Here is an 18,069-nt window from a genome sequence, read left to right as displayed (position 1 = left end):
GTGAATGGGCATACCTTCGTTGAAGGTTGTGCGTCAGGCCTTGCAAGCCGGTACGTAAAAATCAACTGCCAATCATTAGCGAACCGGAGTTCCGCTGTGGCGACCCCTAACCGGGAAAAGCTGAAAGACACAAACAATTTTGTGGATTGACTATACAAAAGTTGAACTTTTTGGGAGGTGTGCATCCCGTTACATCTGTCGTAAAAGTAACAAAGCATTTCAGAAAAAGAACATCATGCCAGCAGTCAAACATGATGGTAGTAGTGTGATGGTCTGGGACTGCTTTGCTGCTTCTGGACCTGGATGACTTGCTGCGATTGACGGAACTATGAATTCTTCTCTACCAAAAAATCCTGAAGGAGAATGTCTGGCCATCAGTTTGTGACCTCAAGCAGAAGTGCACTTGGGTTCTGCAGCAGGACAATGATCCAAAACACACCAGCAAGTCCACCTCTGAATGGCTTAAAAAACAAAGTGAAGGTTTTGGAGTGGCCTAGTCAAAGTCCAGACTTGAATCCACTTGAGATGCTGTGGCATGACCTTAAAAAGGTGGTTCATGCTTGGAAACCCTCCAATATGGCTGAATTAAAACAATTCTGCAAAGAAGAGTGGGCCAAAATTCCTCAACAGCGATGTGAAAGACTCATTGCCAGTTATCGCAAACGTCTGATTGCAGTTCTTGCTGCCAAGGGTGGCACAACCAGTTATTAGGTTTAGGGGCAATTACTCTTTCACATAAGGCTATATAGGTTTGGATAGTTTTTCCTTAATAAATAAAATCATTAAACTGCATTTTGTGTTTACTTGGGTTATCTTTGTCTAATATTTAAATTTGTCTGATGATCTGAAACATTTAAGTGTGACAAACATGCAAAAAAATAAGAAATCAGGAAGGGGGCAAATACTTTTCCATTGCACAGTATATAATAAAGAAAATAGATTAACAGTACAATGTTTGAGGATTGAGTCTATGAACAGGGAAAAGTTTCATTTGTTATAAAAAAGAGAGACATCATGGTACAATAAAGCAACAGTTCATAAGGTAGAAAACACAGGCAACAGACAGTGTAATTTTACCATTACAGCATACAGAGATAGGAAAGAAAATTAGGCAGGGTTAACAGTTCATACTCTGTCTAACTTAACTGAAGACTCACAGACAGGTTGAGAATGCGTATGGCATTTTTTTTCATGCTGTTTATGGAACAGCAGGTTTAAAAGAATTACCTGGCCTAACCAGTTTTAGAAACCACAGAATTAAAAGACACAGATTTTCAGAATAATGTGCAGGTTTTAGGTGAATCACACATACATCAAAACTTGGACTTAAAGACTTTAAAGACTAATAGGGTAATTGCTGGAGTGGGTATATTTCCTGCATATGGAGCTGTTAAAGCTATTAGTAAATTAGCCAAGTTGCTGGAGGTATTAACTAACAGTACCTTTGAGACTACAAAGGACATCACTATGCATCAAGACACATCTGCAGATTATGAGTGAGGTGACAAAACATGTATATTCAAACCAGATTAAGTTAGTAATACAAATAGGAGTTAACTACAAAAGAAGGACCCTGTAAACTTTCATCAGGGACCTCAGGGGAAGCTGTTAGAATAGGCCTGAAAATATACAGTCAGATTTGTGTTATAGTTTATGCATCTAGTTTCAGGGAAAGTTCAGTTGATGGGAAAAAATAATCTTGCTGGCTAAGCATGAGATGTGCAAAAATAACAGCTCTCAAGGGAAAGCTGCAGAATGTTCCTTTATCAAGGGAAAAAAATGTGCACTTGTAATGGAATGCTACACAAAGAATAGACAGTTAGGCACTGTGAGGCACATGCAAGATAAGGCTTGAAAAACAAGGCTAAAGAGGAGTGTAGAACATTACATGGTTTTGCTATTAGGAAATACTTAAGACACAGTCAGTTAGCTTTTGGACTGATGTGCCAAAGGTCTTTGCAGTACAGACACTCAAGCCTGAATAAATACAGTCTTATTGATTCTTTTAATAAGGATGAAGAAATAATTAACCATGCTGTCAACTTCCTAGCTGAAGTTGGCAATAAGCATCTCTCTCAACTGTCTTGGATTTTGCAGAACATACCTGATTATGCCTCTTATATTTATCTTGTTAAATTGAGGATTATAGTCAAATCAGTAATGGCAGACATTACAGTTACGTATCTCATTGTTCAGAAAAATGCATATGGATTCAAAACCTACTCAATTAATTTTATGTAAATTACAGTGCTATATAAAAGTTATCCCATTTGGGGCCTTTGTTATCTCCATTACTTTTGCTTTGTCCAAAATGATTCAGCAAAGATGAGAGGTATGTTAGTAGGTTTGCCATCTTAACATGACAAAGTGGGATATTTTCTATGAAAACTTGAGTTTCTTGCAGAATAAACCATATCAAAGACTAAAGGTGGGCAAGCCTGTGATTTTTAAAGAGCTGAGCCAAGAGGCTGACTTGGCTTTTATGGACGGCTAACAGCCAAACCAGAGCAGACAACTGGAGCAGTAGTTCAATTAAAAGTAAGTCTGGAAGTCCACAGGAGACGTAAACAAAAACACTACAGATATAGTCAAACATACAACATTTTCAGCATTCACTCAAATGAACATTTCCTGACAGGTTTCCCCTGGACACCTCATTCACTTTGCCCAAGATACGGACTTGCTGACAATGAAAAGTGGGAAAAATTATAATGAGCACAGCAATTAAGTACACCACTCTGTATGTAGTAGAAGTACTCCCTTTGCTAGTGAAAAAAAAATCACTCTCTCTCCCCTTCTGGCCTAATGATTTAGTACACAATAATTTCACTATACTTTGCAAGAAATGGTTAAACAGTCCCAAGGAAACAAATAGATGATTTGCCTAAAAGAAACAGAGCTTTGCAAAATTCTGGATATTGTGAGTTTTATGTAAGAAACCACATTTAAATTCCCTTGAGGCAGTCCACAGTAATAAAAATCAGTATTCTTGCCCCTTCTGAGAAGGTACACTATCTCTAACTGTAAAGTGGCTACAAAAAATAATGGTAAATGTTGCTCACTGATCGATGCTGCCCTCTAACAAACTACATAAATCTAAACTACCCTTTGCTGCATGCCCCCAAAAATGATAGCTGCCTTTCTGTACACTAATATCTCGCTGGCAATAAGAAAAGGATGACAAATGTAAGAACTATGCTAGTAGTTTTCACTTTGCTATTTGAACTTATGGTTGGTAAACACACTTATTACCCAGCGTGCACTACATGGTGGCATTGTACTGTCATGTACAAGATGCATCCACATCCCTTCCTGAAAAAAACATCCCAGCTCTATGCACATTTCTGATGCTTGATGGGAAGGGAAGGGAAAAACAAACAGCAACAATAATGTAGTAATTTCAAAATACTGCTCTTGAAAACATACTGCATCCGAAAATACACTAAGCACCTCTCACATATTCACAGCACCAAGTTAAAATCAGGGACAATTGAGAGAGACTGAGGCTTACCTCAATAAAAACCAAGAGATATGACAGAATTCTGTCCATGTTGTCCTTAGCATTAATAATGTTTTTCACACTCTCCTAATCTATTCCCTTACAGAAACAGGCTCCTCTCTCTCTCTGTGGAAGCATGCAAGCACTCTAGAGTAAAGGAAATGAAGGACCCCTCATCTTAAAAATGAGCTGAAAATATTTTATAAAAGAATTGCCCAACTACAATGTCTTGTAATAGTCCTCTTCCATGAAGAATGTTTAAATCTTCCTTTTCAGCACTGTGGCATCACTCTCTCTGGAATTCCTGGCAACCACAATGCTTAGATATACAATCTGGATTTTATAGAAAAACTCAACTTGCAGGTCTGGTCCAAATTAGTTAGCAGTGACTCAAATTCAACAACCTTGAGATTTTGGCTCATCTCTAACCTGCTGGATTATGAGCCTGAGCTGAGCTTAAACTCAGGTTCGAGTTGGCTCTGGCTTGCCCTCCTCTACCCATGACCAGTGTAAAGGACTGCATTTTTTGCAGCACATTCTTGCAGAATCTGAGTTCTGTTGGTTCATATAATGTTCAGGTATTTCAAGTTTAACATTAACTATTTAACTATTAAAGAAAATATCCTGAAATGTAAATGTCCTACATTTGCTTTTTTTGTATTTTCACAGGAACCACCAAAATATGGCTACCCTGCATAAGAAGGACGCATTATTTCTATATTCCACCGAGTGTTCCACATTCTATCCACTTATTTCACACAAAGTGAATTGAGAGCTATGGGTATTGCACAAGATATTGCCCATACCTCTCAACCTCTTGGCACAAGAAATCTGGACAAAGCCTAAAATTAGGGTGGGGAAAAGGACCAAAAATAGGGACAGATTTTACATAGTGCTCTTATAAACTTAGAAAGTTCCAAGAATCAGAATTTCTGTTAGCATGCATTTCCTGAAGATTATGAAGTAAGAAATGCAAATGCCTTTCATTATTGGGACTTCAATCCTCAATGATTTGTCGCTAAAACACAAATTTTAAGAACAGACCATAAATATGGGCATTCTGCAAAAATATGGACAGTTGAAACTACCTCTCAATGGTCCAGATTTTTGACTAGACAGACCAGTTGGCATAATGGTTATAGTCTTTACCTCCCATGCATAAGGTAAAAGGCTTGATCCTGACCTCTGGCCAATGCTTATTTGGAGTTGGCATGTTCTTCCTGTGTCTCTGTAGGGCTCCTCCCATCTCCAAAAAAGATGCTAGAGTCTTTCCATCTCAAACTCCCCAATGAATGGAGCTGTGTGGACAGCAGCACAGATTCTACATGGTGCCCTATAGGGGAAAGAGTTGTATAGACCAACCGCTTAGGGCATCTACTGTACTGTGCAGCATCCTCAAGATAGCTGAACATGGATCACAGATTGCACGCCATGGCAGGGCTAGCTACTCTACAGTATTCAAGAGACAAGATGGAAAGAAATGTTGTAAAGCCACTGGGTTGGGATTCAGAGGAAACTACTTAGAAGGCAGACAGGCTAGAAATGTTGTGGGAATTGTGGTAAGAGGCTTCAGAAGGCAGTGAGGGATGTCAGAATTAGTGAAAGACTCATGTTAATCAGACTCCAGTTTAAAGATAGGACAGTATTCATAATCAGCCTATGCCCCACAGAAGAGTTGTGATACTGAAGAGTACATTCAGGCAGCAGTTGCAGGACCTACGAGATAAAGCAGGACAGCAGGAACTGGTTTTGATAATGGGTGACCTGAATGCACATATTGGGGCACACAGAAAAGTATATGAGGATTGCCTGGGTTCACATGGGTGGGAAAACAGGAATAAAGGAGAGGTCATCCTAGACTTCTGTCTGGCAAATAGCTTGATAGTAACCAACACATGATTCAGAAAGAGAAACAGTCACAAGATCACATACAAGGGTGGCCAACAGGCAACTCAGGTAGACTTCCTCCTAGTAAGGTAAGGACACTGGGGTACAACCAGTGATGGCAAAGTCTTTCTTAGTGAAACAGTCAGCCTACAGTATAAACCACTGGTTGCCAAAATCAGCTGCAAGCAGTAGTCAGAGAAGGCTCCAAGGTCAGAGACCAGACTGAAGACCTGAAAGCTGACTGGAGAGAAAGTACAACAGTTCAAGGAATTACTCAGTACTCTAGCACCCCAAGAAGATGAGGAAATATGTAGTAGAGTTGAAGAATGGCACAACAGCAAAACAACATGTGTTAAGACTACAGAAGAGATGTAGCCAAGCCTGGTATGCAAATAAGGTACATAAGGAAAGCTGATGGTGGAATGCAGAAGCCAGGAAGTCATCAAAAGAAAGTACTGCAGGAAAAAGTGGAAGACAGAAAAGACAGACGAGGCTAGGAAGGAATACTGGTTGGCTATCAGGCTAAGAAAGGAGTTGCAATAACAAAGAACAGGGCATCAGAGACATTATCAGCTTCTGGGAAGTGTCTGCAGTGAGACACAATTAAGCTAGAGATGAGGAAAGAGTAAAATTGGGTATTCCTAGACTTGGAGAAAGCATATGACAAGGTTCCAAGAAAGCTGATTTGGACAGTCCTATAGTGTCCAAGAAACATTGGTTGAATCAGTGCAGGCTATATACAAGGATCCAATGACTCAGGTACAAACAGTGTTTGGTCTCAGAGGGTTTCCCAGTGGAGTGAGTGTGGATCAGGGTTAATCTCTAAGCCCACCTGCTGTTCATAATGGTGATGGATTACATCAGCAAACAGGTTGGAGGGGACAGATCAAAGTTGCTGTATGGAGATAATGTGACATTACAGGCAGACTCTGAGCAAGAGCATCAGAAAAGGATAGGGGAATGGAATGCAAAACTTAAGGCACATTAAATGAAAATGAGCACAGATAAGACAGTGGTGATAGCAGCAAATTGGGGAAATCAGAAGAAGCTGAAAATTGAGATAGAAAGGAACGGGTTAACAGCTTCAAGTATATGGGAGGGGTGGTTGAGGAGAAGGGGAGTCTCAATTAGGTCAAATCTAGAATCAGAGGGGCTGCAGTCAACTGACAGTGTCAGATGTAGTTGTATGACAGACGAATGTCAAAGAAACTGAACAGTAAGGTGTACAACAGTAGTATGACTAGTACCACTGTACTGTACAGAAACCAGGGCAGTAAAGACAGAGCAGCTGAGAAAATTAGAAATGATGGAGAAGTACCTGAGATGGGTGGTACGATGCATACTATGGGACAGACGAAGAAATGAGGACATAAGAGCAGAAGCCAAAGTAGCTCCATTTGCAGAAAAAATAAAAGACAACAGATTACGGTGGTTAGGGCACATCCGCAGAAAAGCAGGAGACAGTGTGGTGAAGATTTGGGACAGACAAGAAGGCAAGAGGAAATGAGGGTGTCCAGCAAACAGGAGGATGGATTGTGTGAAAGAGGATCTGTGACAGTCAAGCATGAGTGTTGAAGAAGGCAGGAATGTGGCACTGAATCAAGAGAGATGGTGACAGTTAACACCCCGACCCCATATGTGGAAAATGGGGGAAGGGGGGGGTTGATGATTTTTGGTTGGTTCCTCATAAAAATAAATGGTTTTCTGGCAAATCACTGAGGATTACTGATTTATAAGTTTAATGTTTTATATATATATATATATACATATATATATATATATATATATATATATATATATATATATATACATATATATAATATTAAAATAACTAAATAATGGCATACGTTTAAGTTTCAGACTTCATATCTTTCAGAAAATATGAGGAATGCAAGATGGCCGCTGTCCTGTAGAGCATCACTTAAAAATCTATCTGCTTATTTTACATGTAAGACTTAATATTTTTCTCATCAAAAAACACGGATTAACTACTACTACACTTCGTTTCACATACCCGAAGGAAAGAAAATCTGGAAATTCTTACCCTTAAGGTTGGATTCCTGCTGATTAGTTGGACATCTGGTGACCACATGCAAATCCAGCACAGTGAGGGGCTAGGCCAAAGAACCTGAAATTAAATCAGAAAAAGAGCTCTGCTAACTTTCGGATTGCTGCATTCAACAATCAGCAATAGAAATGCCACTAGCATCAGAAGATATGGAAAGCCAAATTACAAAAACTAAATTTACAGCTATTAACTCTCCAGAGAAAGACTCTACTTCCACTTCTAAAAGAGTCAGACTCCAGAAGGCCTTGGAAATTAATAAAAATGCAAATACAGCTAAAGGTAAAACAGAAAGCTCTAACCTGGATGACCTAAAAGCTGCACTTCAACCATTGCAAGATGCTATACTAAATCTTACTGATCAGACAAAGGCTATTGGTTCATCTACAGACAAGATATTAACTAGGTTAGACAAGATTGAATCCAAGATAATGGACCAGGACATCAAAATAGATACCATGCAGGATGAAATGAAAGTAAATAAAAAATCAATTCAGGAACTGCATACAAAAATACTGGATCTCAAAGCTCGGTCCAGAAGAAACAATTTAATCATAAGAGGTATCCATGAAAGCGCTGAACATAACAAGCTAACAGAAGTGCTAACATCCATATTCAAACTTCTACTTGATGATGAACAAGAAGTTAAACAGATCACAATAGAAAGAGCACAAAGAGCGCTAAGAGCTCCCTCAGTGACAACCAATCCCAGAATTGTTTATGCTAAAATTCTGAATTTCTACCATGTGAACAAGCTGTTAGCTGCAGCAAAACTCAAAAAAACAATATCGTGACAAGGAATGAAAATATCTATATCGCAAGACTTACCCCAACAAATCAAGGTGGCAAGACAACAATTAGCCCCATACTGTGCCTATCTTATTAAAAGTAACATAAGGTTCCAAATGAAGTACCCCAACTCTCTATCATTCACAACCCATGAACAGAAATACACAATCACCAATAAAGAAGATGCTGCAACTTTATTCACTAAACTTTTCGGAACCAACCCTGGTAAGGAAACAAAATAAACTGTTTCTATCAGCGTCTCACTTCTTTAAATTTGAACAAGCAGCAATTAAAAACTTTTTCTCCAAGTTCCTTTAGTCACGGAAAAGATTGCTTACCGTAGTATATTACCTCGCCTTGGAAGTACCAGATCGGAGATGGGCCTGTCCATTTCAGTCTTACCTTCAGTGTTTAGTTTTATGGCCCTTGCCTCTCATAGCCCCTGAAGCCTTAAACACCAACCGCTGCATCGTGGATGCATCATGGACATGAGGATCCAACTTTCCCAACTGTAACTACATCTCCCAGCAGACGCTCAAACTTAACGTGACCTCAGCGTGCCTGCTAACTCCCCAGGATGCAATGCACCCTTAAAGCGACAGGATGGACTAACGAAACCTGTTCATGAATGGTTTGAGTTCCTCTTACTCCCATGGAAGCGTTAACTCAATGAAATTGTAAAGAAAGCTCTCGCAGCGCTGCTTGAGGGAATAGCCGCAGTTCACCTGATAAGTTGCCCTGATTATTGCAGTTGGTGACGTTCGATTCCCTTGACTGGTTGCTGTACTGCATTCAACAAATATATCATATGGCAGAAGTCTAGTAAGCACTTTTCCAAAAATACAAAGGTTTAACTCTGGGCATTTTTACATGCCTCAGCTGGTACTTTAAAGTTTACAGGAGCTGGTATGCGTGTGCGTATGCGTATGCGTGCGCTTATGTGTGTGCGTGTGTATTCGCGCGCGTGTGTGTGTGTGTGTGTCTGTGTTGAGAAGGGTGTGTGTGTGTAGGTGTGTGTGCGGATATGTGTGCGCGTGTGTGTGGATATGTATGGGTATGTGTGTGTGTGGGTGTGCGTATGTGTGTGTGTGTGTGTGCGCGCGTGTGTACATATGTGGGTTGGTAGATGTGTGTATGTGTGTGTGTATGGTGACTAGGGGTATGAGTGTGCGTATATCTGTCTATGTTCAGACACGCATGCATTCCTCAGTGCTTGTATGTGTTTTTCTCTGGTTATGTATATCCATATAACCCGAACTGATAGCGCATTTGAAAAGTTAAATTCCCTAAATATAAACATACCATTAGGTCAGTGACAGTGGTGACCTCAAATGTTAAAATATAATATAAATGCAGAGCCAATTCTATATGTAGAAAGCATAGAGATGCTTTGCTCTTGCACTGGAATCCCATTTTTAGTCTTTCACTTTAGACATATTTCTTGTTGGTGTCTATTTACTGATAGCATGGACACATCCTAATTGAAATTAGTTAACATGACAGCTGTCAGGTATTAATGTGTGATGCATAAAAGGATGTCTTTCTTTTTTCATAAAAAAAAAAAAAAATGTTATGGAACCAGCTATGTTAATTAGAATCAGCTCTGCCCCGGAGCCATTAAAGTGCAATTTAGATTGTTATATAAATGAAAGATTATTTTGATAAATGTGTTAGATGAACAGACTCCCTTACATTTTCTGTAATATTTTTTATTTATTGGTAACTGTACTGTTTAGGATTTGCATCTGAAATATTTTGCATTTGTCATTAACAAGTGGCAGTGTACGCTCTTCAGCAAAGCTGGTGTTTGAAACTTTTTAGGGCTGTACAAAAAAAATCTTCATTTGAAACCAAGTATGTAACAGTTAAAATATTACATGGGGAATGAAGTGCCTTCACGATCATTTTCTGTGTCCCTTTTCTAAGCATGTTATCATTCCATACATTTGCTGTTTGTGCTGATTTAAATACTGTTATGGAGGTAGAAGCAGCCTTCACATGCATGTGTGTCATTTACTCATTGTACCACTTTTTAAGTATATATATCTTTGCTTATATTTGAGCACATAGTAGAGTGACCTGCTTAGATAGAAGTTACATTTAGAACTTGAAGGATCATAACATGATCAAAATCAAAATATATACAGAACGCACAAGTTTTCTTACATCCTTCTTAAACAAAAAACATTATCAAGCAAAAAAGGGAGCAAACCCTTTCTTAAAAATTAAATGAAGAATGAGCCAGAAATAAGCAAATTCTAGTTCTGACTAACAGGCACACAAGTAGGTAACCTTTATAAACCCAAATGAGTATAACAAGATGTTTGGTTAAAAACAGAAGCCAAGGAAAGACAGGTATTTAATAACATTTTTGTTGAAGAGGATGTTATTTCTTTAAAAGAGAAGAAAGTTATTTTATTACTGCCGGCAGTGCCAAAAGGCATTTCTTTGGCTTCAGAGAAAACATGAGGATATACTAAATGGTAATGACATACAAGTTAATGTGGTATACTAGAACTACTTTGCAAAACATATACACACACTCATGCTGGGAGAAAACGTGTACTACAATTTGAGAAAGCTATTGGATTGGGGGCTTAGTGGTTCTCGTATGGCTAATATAGCTTAACGATATTCCCTGCTCTAAAAATCCATTGTGGGTGTTTGCTAGAATCTCTCGGTTTAATTTGCCACAGGAATAGACATATTATTTGGTAGAGCTCTCTGTACAAATGTGCTCATACATCTCTCTTTTCATATTTGTTTATAGATATTCCTAATGTATTACTGGTGGGTCGGTGAGGTTGGCAGGTGGGGTGGAGACATCCTTGCGGTTAGGCGCAGTGTCTCATTGCATTTATCTACTTATATCCAGATAGATGGATGGTCTGAAACTAAAGTATAGCTTTATTTTAACAGCAAATAAGTGTTGTATGCACTTCAAAGAATGGAGATGAGTTCTGTGTGGTTTAAGTCTCATTTACATTATATACTTGATTAAATTGTTGACCTGCCCGGCCATAGCGTTTTGTTCATTTACACCATGGGTGGTGCACCAAGTCTGTTTTAATACTTAGGTGGTCACTCTACGTCAATGATAAGATTCAGGCATACTCTGCAGGGGTTGATTTTATCCTACTTGACAGCAAAAACTTGCCTGTCGCTTGAAGGAGACCTAACTATCAATAACTACGGTGTTAAAACATATGTAGTCACTCTAGCCTAATGGTTTAGTCATTGTATAGTATACAAGATCAAATTTTTCTTTTATATGACAACAAATCCTTGAATACTGCTCAAAAAAAAAAAGGGCGGTACTACTATAGACTGGCATGACCCATAGTTTAAACAGGAAGCTATATAATTGGTCATAAATATGACTATACCCTATACATAATTACTTTTTAATTAAATTATTTAAGAGGGGAAACAATAGGACCATTTTACCTTATCCAATACGGAATTGTAGGATATAGCTGAACAAAGTATATCTCTAATTTAAGTAGCCACTGTTATGATCTCAACTATTTGGGTAAATGATATACCACAAATGTGTTTGGTTTTTACAAAGGTGGTGCCTTATTATGCTCTAAAGGCCACTGAGCCTAGATGCTTGATATACTATTCGACCCAACTACTTAAGGAAGTGAAAATGTAGTATATACTAACTTGTATCATTCTCTTAGGTTGCTAATAACCAGATAGGGATACTGGAATCTTCACCCCCTTAGGAGATTCCCTGACACCTACAGCAGACATATTATACTCATATGGTCTGCAAAGATCAACCTCAAACTAAACTCACTCTTATCTTCACTGCTTAGTGGATAAGATCAGGATGCTACATCTCAAAGGGAAAACAGTTACTATGGTGATAAACCAGGGCACTTGCTCAGACACTCATGGTCCTTATATGATTACCATCCTTGGGGATTTATTGGGGGATGGATCGAAACAAAAGAGTAGAAGCATGCAGCGGTTAGGTTATAGTCAAGTAATTCTCGTGATATGAGTAAGAATATGGCTTATCTAATTGCCCTTACACTTCAATGACGCTCCAGGATTCGTAAGGCGTTAGACTACATTATCCACTTACTCACAACTCATAAGGTAGGGAATATAATGAGCAACTCACACCACAAGAGCAACTACGCAGGGCTGAGTAAACACCTTCTATAAGATGGAGGCTACTTTGTTACCCTCCAACATTCCCATAAAATATGAATAATAATCAAACAACCATACTGGATAATAAACTAATTATGTATCGTCAATGGCCTCCAGGTCATGAGAGGGCTTGGGAAAGGAAATGGTAGGACACCCGTTTAGAGCTTGTTTTTGAGTTCTGGTATTTCTTATAACACCATTTAACTCTATGATTAGATTAGCGATCTACCCAAAGACTGGGACGAAACTTCCTTGAGATATAAGAATATTCTTTGACTACTACACACTAAAAGGAATAAAGATTTAAATTGGAATAGAGATCTTTAATGACATACACTTTACATAGACCTGTGTTGACAAGTTTGATTAGTTCAAAAGCTCCTTACTCTTGGAGAAATAGAACTTGGGATATTACTAACAGGATTCTGAACATGTTAAATAAATCTGTGAAGTCTTACAACCATTATAAACAAATATTTGTAATGTCTTTTTACACTTAAGATTCGCTCTGAATGAGTTAGACAGTATTGTAATTGAGACAGCGTAGCTCTCTAACCGTTGTATATTTGAGATTTGTAATCTGGGATACATTTTTCTTGTACTGTACTTCTGTTTTATCTTAGTAGTTAGAAAGATTTTGTTTCAACTGATTGCAACTCGTTCAAATAGTATATGTATTCCAGCCTCTTCCAGGTTGAAGGAGAAAGTGGTTATGCACTGGAGGAATGCTGGAGGAGTCGCCCATCTATTGCTATATGATATATTGTACTTTTTTATGCCCTCTGTGTTAAACTTTTATACACTAGAAAGGATTAACCTTTACTGTTACCTACAAATGGTAGGAATGTTATGTGGAAGATAGCCTCATGGAATGTCAAAGGCTTACAATCTGATAGCAAAAGAAAATTAATCCTTCATCTGTTGTTCAAAACCAAATTAGATTGCATTTTGTTACAGGAAACACACTTGTTAAAAGAACAATGGAACACCATAAATAATAAAAAATGGATTAAGGAAATTATAGCGGCGGGGAATAGAACTAATAAAGTGGGAGTAGCTATCATTATTAAAAACTCCTTTAATCACACTATCTTAAAACAAGACTTTGACCCTGAGGGTAGATGGTGTTACTTTGTAACTAAAATAGATAACTTGGATAAACCTATTTTGATTTTAAACCTATATGCCCCTTGTACGTTCCAACACAAATTCATAATGAACTTATATAACATCCTTCACAACTTCCCAGGACACTACTTTATAGTAGGGGGAGATTGGAATTCTATCCAGGATCCGATTCTGGACAGGTCTAATAAGCTGTCCTCATTTAATTCACAGGCCTCCTCCGCTATTTCGGAATTTAAAAATGACTTTAATCTATTTGACCCCTTCCGTATTAATCCGGACAACATGAATAACAAGGGATATACCTTTTTCTCACAGTGTCATAAGTCCTGGTCCAGGCTGGACTTTTTTCTAATTTCAGAAATATTTCGAAAATTTACAACTACTGTCTGCACTGATCCTAGATCAATTCCTGATCACTCAAAGATTACATTAACTATAGACCGATCCCGCTCTACCCCCCCAAACAATTTGTTGAGATGCTGGAAACTTAACCCTAATCTACTAGGAAAGTCCGATATTAAGAAAGAAATTAATACCTTATTAGATCAATGTATACTTGCCATTAAAGATACCAACACTCCGTTTGATATTTCATGGGCTACCACTAAGGTTTTGATCAGAGGTTATTTAATCAATAAATCCGCCTATTATAGGAATAAACATATCTCTAAAGAGAGGAGTATACAGGAAGAATTAAAATCCCTAGAAACACGAATTCAACAAAATCACTCATCGGATATACAGAAAGAGATTAACCAACTACAGTTAAAATTAATGTCCCTACAGACTGAAAACCTATCATTCTACGAAATCAAAACCTTGGCTAATTATTCACATTGGGCTCAGTTTCCCTCTAGGTTTTTGGCGAGATTAATTAATCAGCATAGTAACACTCCCCCTATTTCAAAAATTAAAGTCCATCAAAATTATATATGTAACACACAAGACATAATAAAAATATTTGAAGAAATATATGAAGAAGTATACAATCCTATCCCTAGTACTATAGACGAGCATGAACTAAACATATTCCTTGACAAACTAACAATACCAAATATAGGTGAACATCATCAATCTTTATTAGCGGCCAATATCACTCAAAGGGATACTATGTCTGCGATCAATAACCTTAAAAATAATAAAGCACCAGGACCAGATGGGTTCACAGCGGAATTTTATAAAGCCTTTAGCCATAAACTAACAACCATTCTTTGTCACCTTTTTAACTTTATTATTCAGAAGGATGTCTCCGACCCTCACCTAAATGCATCCCGAACTATTCTAATTCCCAAACCAAATAAAGACAATACCAATCCTAATAACTATAGACCCATCTCTATCATTAATATAGACGTTAAAATTTTGGCAGCAATTTTAGCAAGTAGGTTGAAATCTGTGATCAATAAAATCCTCTCTCCTGAACAATCAGGGTTTATAAACGAGAGACAAACCTTTGACCAGACTCTTACCCTAAATGCTATGACCTCTTTATCATTGATTAAACATACTCCTATATACGCCCTTGCTATTGATGCATCCAAAGCATTCGACAGAATAAACAAAAAATTCTTGATCTCGGTTCTACAAAAATTTAAATTCCCTGCACAGTTCATACACATTCTTAACACACTTTATAAAAATGCATATACTACCGTACAAATAAACAAGCATAGCTCAAAGAGGATAATGATTAATAATGGTATTAGGCAGGGATGCCCTTTATCGCCACTTTTATTTAACCTTTATATAGAACCTCTGCTTTTACTAATTAAACAGAGAACATTCCATTATATTCCAAGATTATTTAATACCGAAATACCTCTATCAGCATCATGAGCAGTTTGAATATTTACTACTCCCTTCCCAACTCTGATATTAACAAAATTAATAATGCTTTACAAACTTTTTCCAAATTCTCGAATTATAAGGTGAACATAGATAAGACAACAATCTTCCCAATTAACATTTACTCGCAATTACCTAGTGAAAGATCTTTACCTAATATAAAAGTCAATGACCATCTCCAATACCTAGGAATATGCTTCCAAACAGATGGAAATATACAGCACCAAGAGGGTCTATCTAGATGTTGGGGATTGATACAAAAAGACCTAGAAAGATGGACCCAACTAAAACTCCCAGTTCTTTCAAGAGTAGCCATTATCAAAATTAATATTCTACCGAGACTACTGTATGTTCTAAATGCTACCAACACCCTGATACATAATAAAGTCTTTAATAATATTCACTCATCTCTCTCGAAATTTATATGGCACCCAAGACCCATAAGGATAAGCTATCAAAAACTGGTTTACCCTAAAGATAAAGGTGGTCTAGGCCTTCCAGATTTTAGACTAATGTATGAAATAAATAGAAGCAGTAGAATAATTAATGTTGCGACTTTCAAAGAAGAATTAAATACCTGGTGTCCATCTTGGGTCAAGCTTTATCACAATTATATCAAAACTCTTTCCATTAATCCCATGGCCCTTCCATTCTTAGACATCTCTGCCAAAAGAAAGTACAAAATTCAAAATGATTTATGGTCCCAAATCAGATGTACACAAAACCTGTTTAAATCCCTAAATCTACATTTAGCTTTTCACCTTCTCCAACCTTTACACCTTAATCCTAACATTAAACTAAATGAGAAATTGGTCAATTTGAATACATTCCCACTGATAAAAAGTAAAACTGTTCTGGACTTCTTCTCATGCAGGTTGGAACATATTTCTTCCATCAGAAATAATTTTAAGCTTCCGTTCAAGTACACCATCATGATTAGACAACTAAAGGACATTTGCAGCAAATTCTGGAGGGATATTGATATTCCTGAACCCCAAATAGAGCTGTGTAAGGTATTATGGAATTTACTAACTCGTAAAAAAAAATGGTCTCTCACACTTATAAATTAATCTCTGCAATCAGATGCTCGAAAGAAGCTATCCATTCTGATTTTTGGATAAAACAAGACCCCTCGATTTCCTCTAGGTCCATTGCCCAAGCCATTCGAAAATTTTCCAAAGCTATTCCTTTGCTAAAGTTCAGGTATACCCAACTTATGATAGTAAATAACGCATACTACACCCCAGCTTTACTAAACAAGATGTACAATGAAATCCCTCCCTTTTGCCAATTCTGCCCCATGATGGAAGCAGATGTCATTCACATCTTTTGGAGTTGCAAATGCTCGTATAGGCTTTGGTGTGCTCTCAGAGTCAAATTAGAAAAAAATGGGCTATGAAAAATCTATGCTGTCCTGGCAATTCGCCCTCCTTCATATACCCCCGGTAGGCATGGACATTAAGAATATACATTTTCTAACAACGTCTTTTATGCTGATAAAATACTATATCACCCTAAATTGGAAGGATAGATCGCCTCTTTCATGGGAAGGACTCAAAAAGATAGCTGTGAAGCATATTTCTGCTCACAAATATTTGTGGTATTCCATGAGGCTAAATCCTTCACAGAGGGACACATGGAAAATGGTGTATGAGTTTATACTAACATAAATACACAGCATTTAAACCTCCTTCTTAGGTGATCTGCTTAGATGGGCTTTGTATATAGTTGGTTTATTGTAGAGAAATGTCTGTTTGTACATATCATTGTGTCTTATTGTTCGATATGTTTGGTTATGATATGATTAAAAGTCAATAAAAAGAAATTAAAAAAAAAAAAAAGAAAATATATGCCAATGCAAAACCTATTATTCTAGCAACTTTGGGTTTATAAGAGCAATATTTAAAAATTGTCACCATACCTCTCATCCTCTTAACACAAGAAATCTAGACAAAGCCTAAAAAATGAGAGGGGGGGGACAAAGGCCTAAAAACAGGGACAGATTTTAAATATTACTCTTATAAACTTAGAAAGTTGTTAGAATAACAGGACTTGTGTTAACATGCATTTTCTGCAGGATAAGATGTCGGAAACTCAAAATGTATGCCTTTACTAAGTTCAGTCCTCGATGATGTGCAGGAAAATTACAAATATAAGCCATAGACAATATGAGACACAAATCTGAACATTCTGTACAAATCTGGACAGCTGAGAGGTACAATTACCATTGATTAGGGGTCGTTGCCCTCCCTCTCCCGTTATTTTGGGCTTTGTCCTGACTCTTTGGGCTATAACGGTATTGCTCATTTCCAAACAAAATAACTGTGGTATACTCGTCATAAGACCAGTATTTCAGCTTCTGCAAGCTAGTGTTCCAACATCATTTTGTATTTCCAACAGGGGGTGTAGTCAGACATACTCATTGTACTCAATTTAGTACATCTTCTCTGAACATTCCTCAAACTTTACAGATCAAGTATATTAAATACAGCTACAGAAAACATGCCATGCCTACCTGACTGGAATGCACCTAGGTAATTGTTTTTTATGGTTACAACTAGCAACAATTGACAATACGGTGCCCCTTATCACAGTATACAGGGGTAGCATTTTGAAGGTTGACTGCATTTTTAAATGATTTGTGAGTAGGAATACCAGACAGGACAAAATACTCCTCCTCAAGGAAGAG

At 37.6% G+C, this 18,069-nt stretch overlaps 1 protein-coding gene across 3 annotated transcripts in view; it reads right to left on the bottom strand.

Annotated features, from left to right (window-relative positions):
• ABCD4 (ATP binding cassette subfamily D member 4) overlaps positions 1-18,069 on the bottom strand; it is a 1,648,172-nt gene that overhangs the window by 1,624,517 nt on the left and 5,586 nt on the right. For 2 of the 3 annotated variants that reach the window (XM_044074118.1, XM_044074117.1), the window contains exon 2: positions 7,431-7,514. The exons of the other annotated variant lie outside the window; for it this stretch is intronic. The gene's annotated coding sequence lies outside the window, so the exon portion shown is untranslated. The remainder of the gene's footprint in view (positions 1-7,430; positions 7,515-18,069) is intronic. 3 annotated transcript variants of the gene reach the window in all.

The sequence above is a fragment of the Protopterus annectens genome, chromosome 6.part0 (genome assembly GCF_019279795.1).
Source record: "Protopterus annectens isolate FY-2018-M chromosome 6.part0, PAN1.0, whole genome shotgun sequence".
Taxonomy (NCBI): domain Eukaryota; kingdom Metazoa; phylum Chordata; order Ceratodontiformes; family Protopteridae; genus Protopterus; species Protopterus annectens.
Note: the sequence above shows the minus strand (reverse complement) of the source record. Positions and strands in the feature narration are given on the sequence as shown.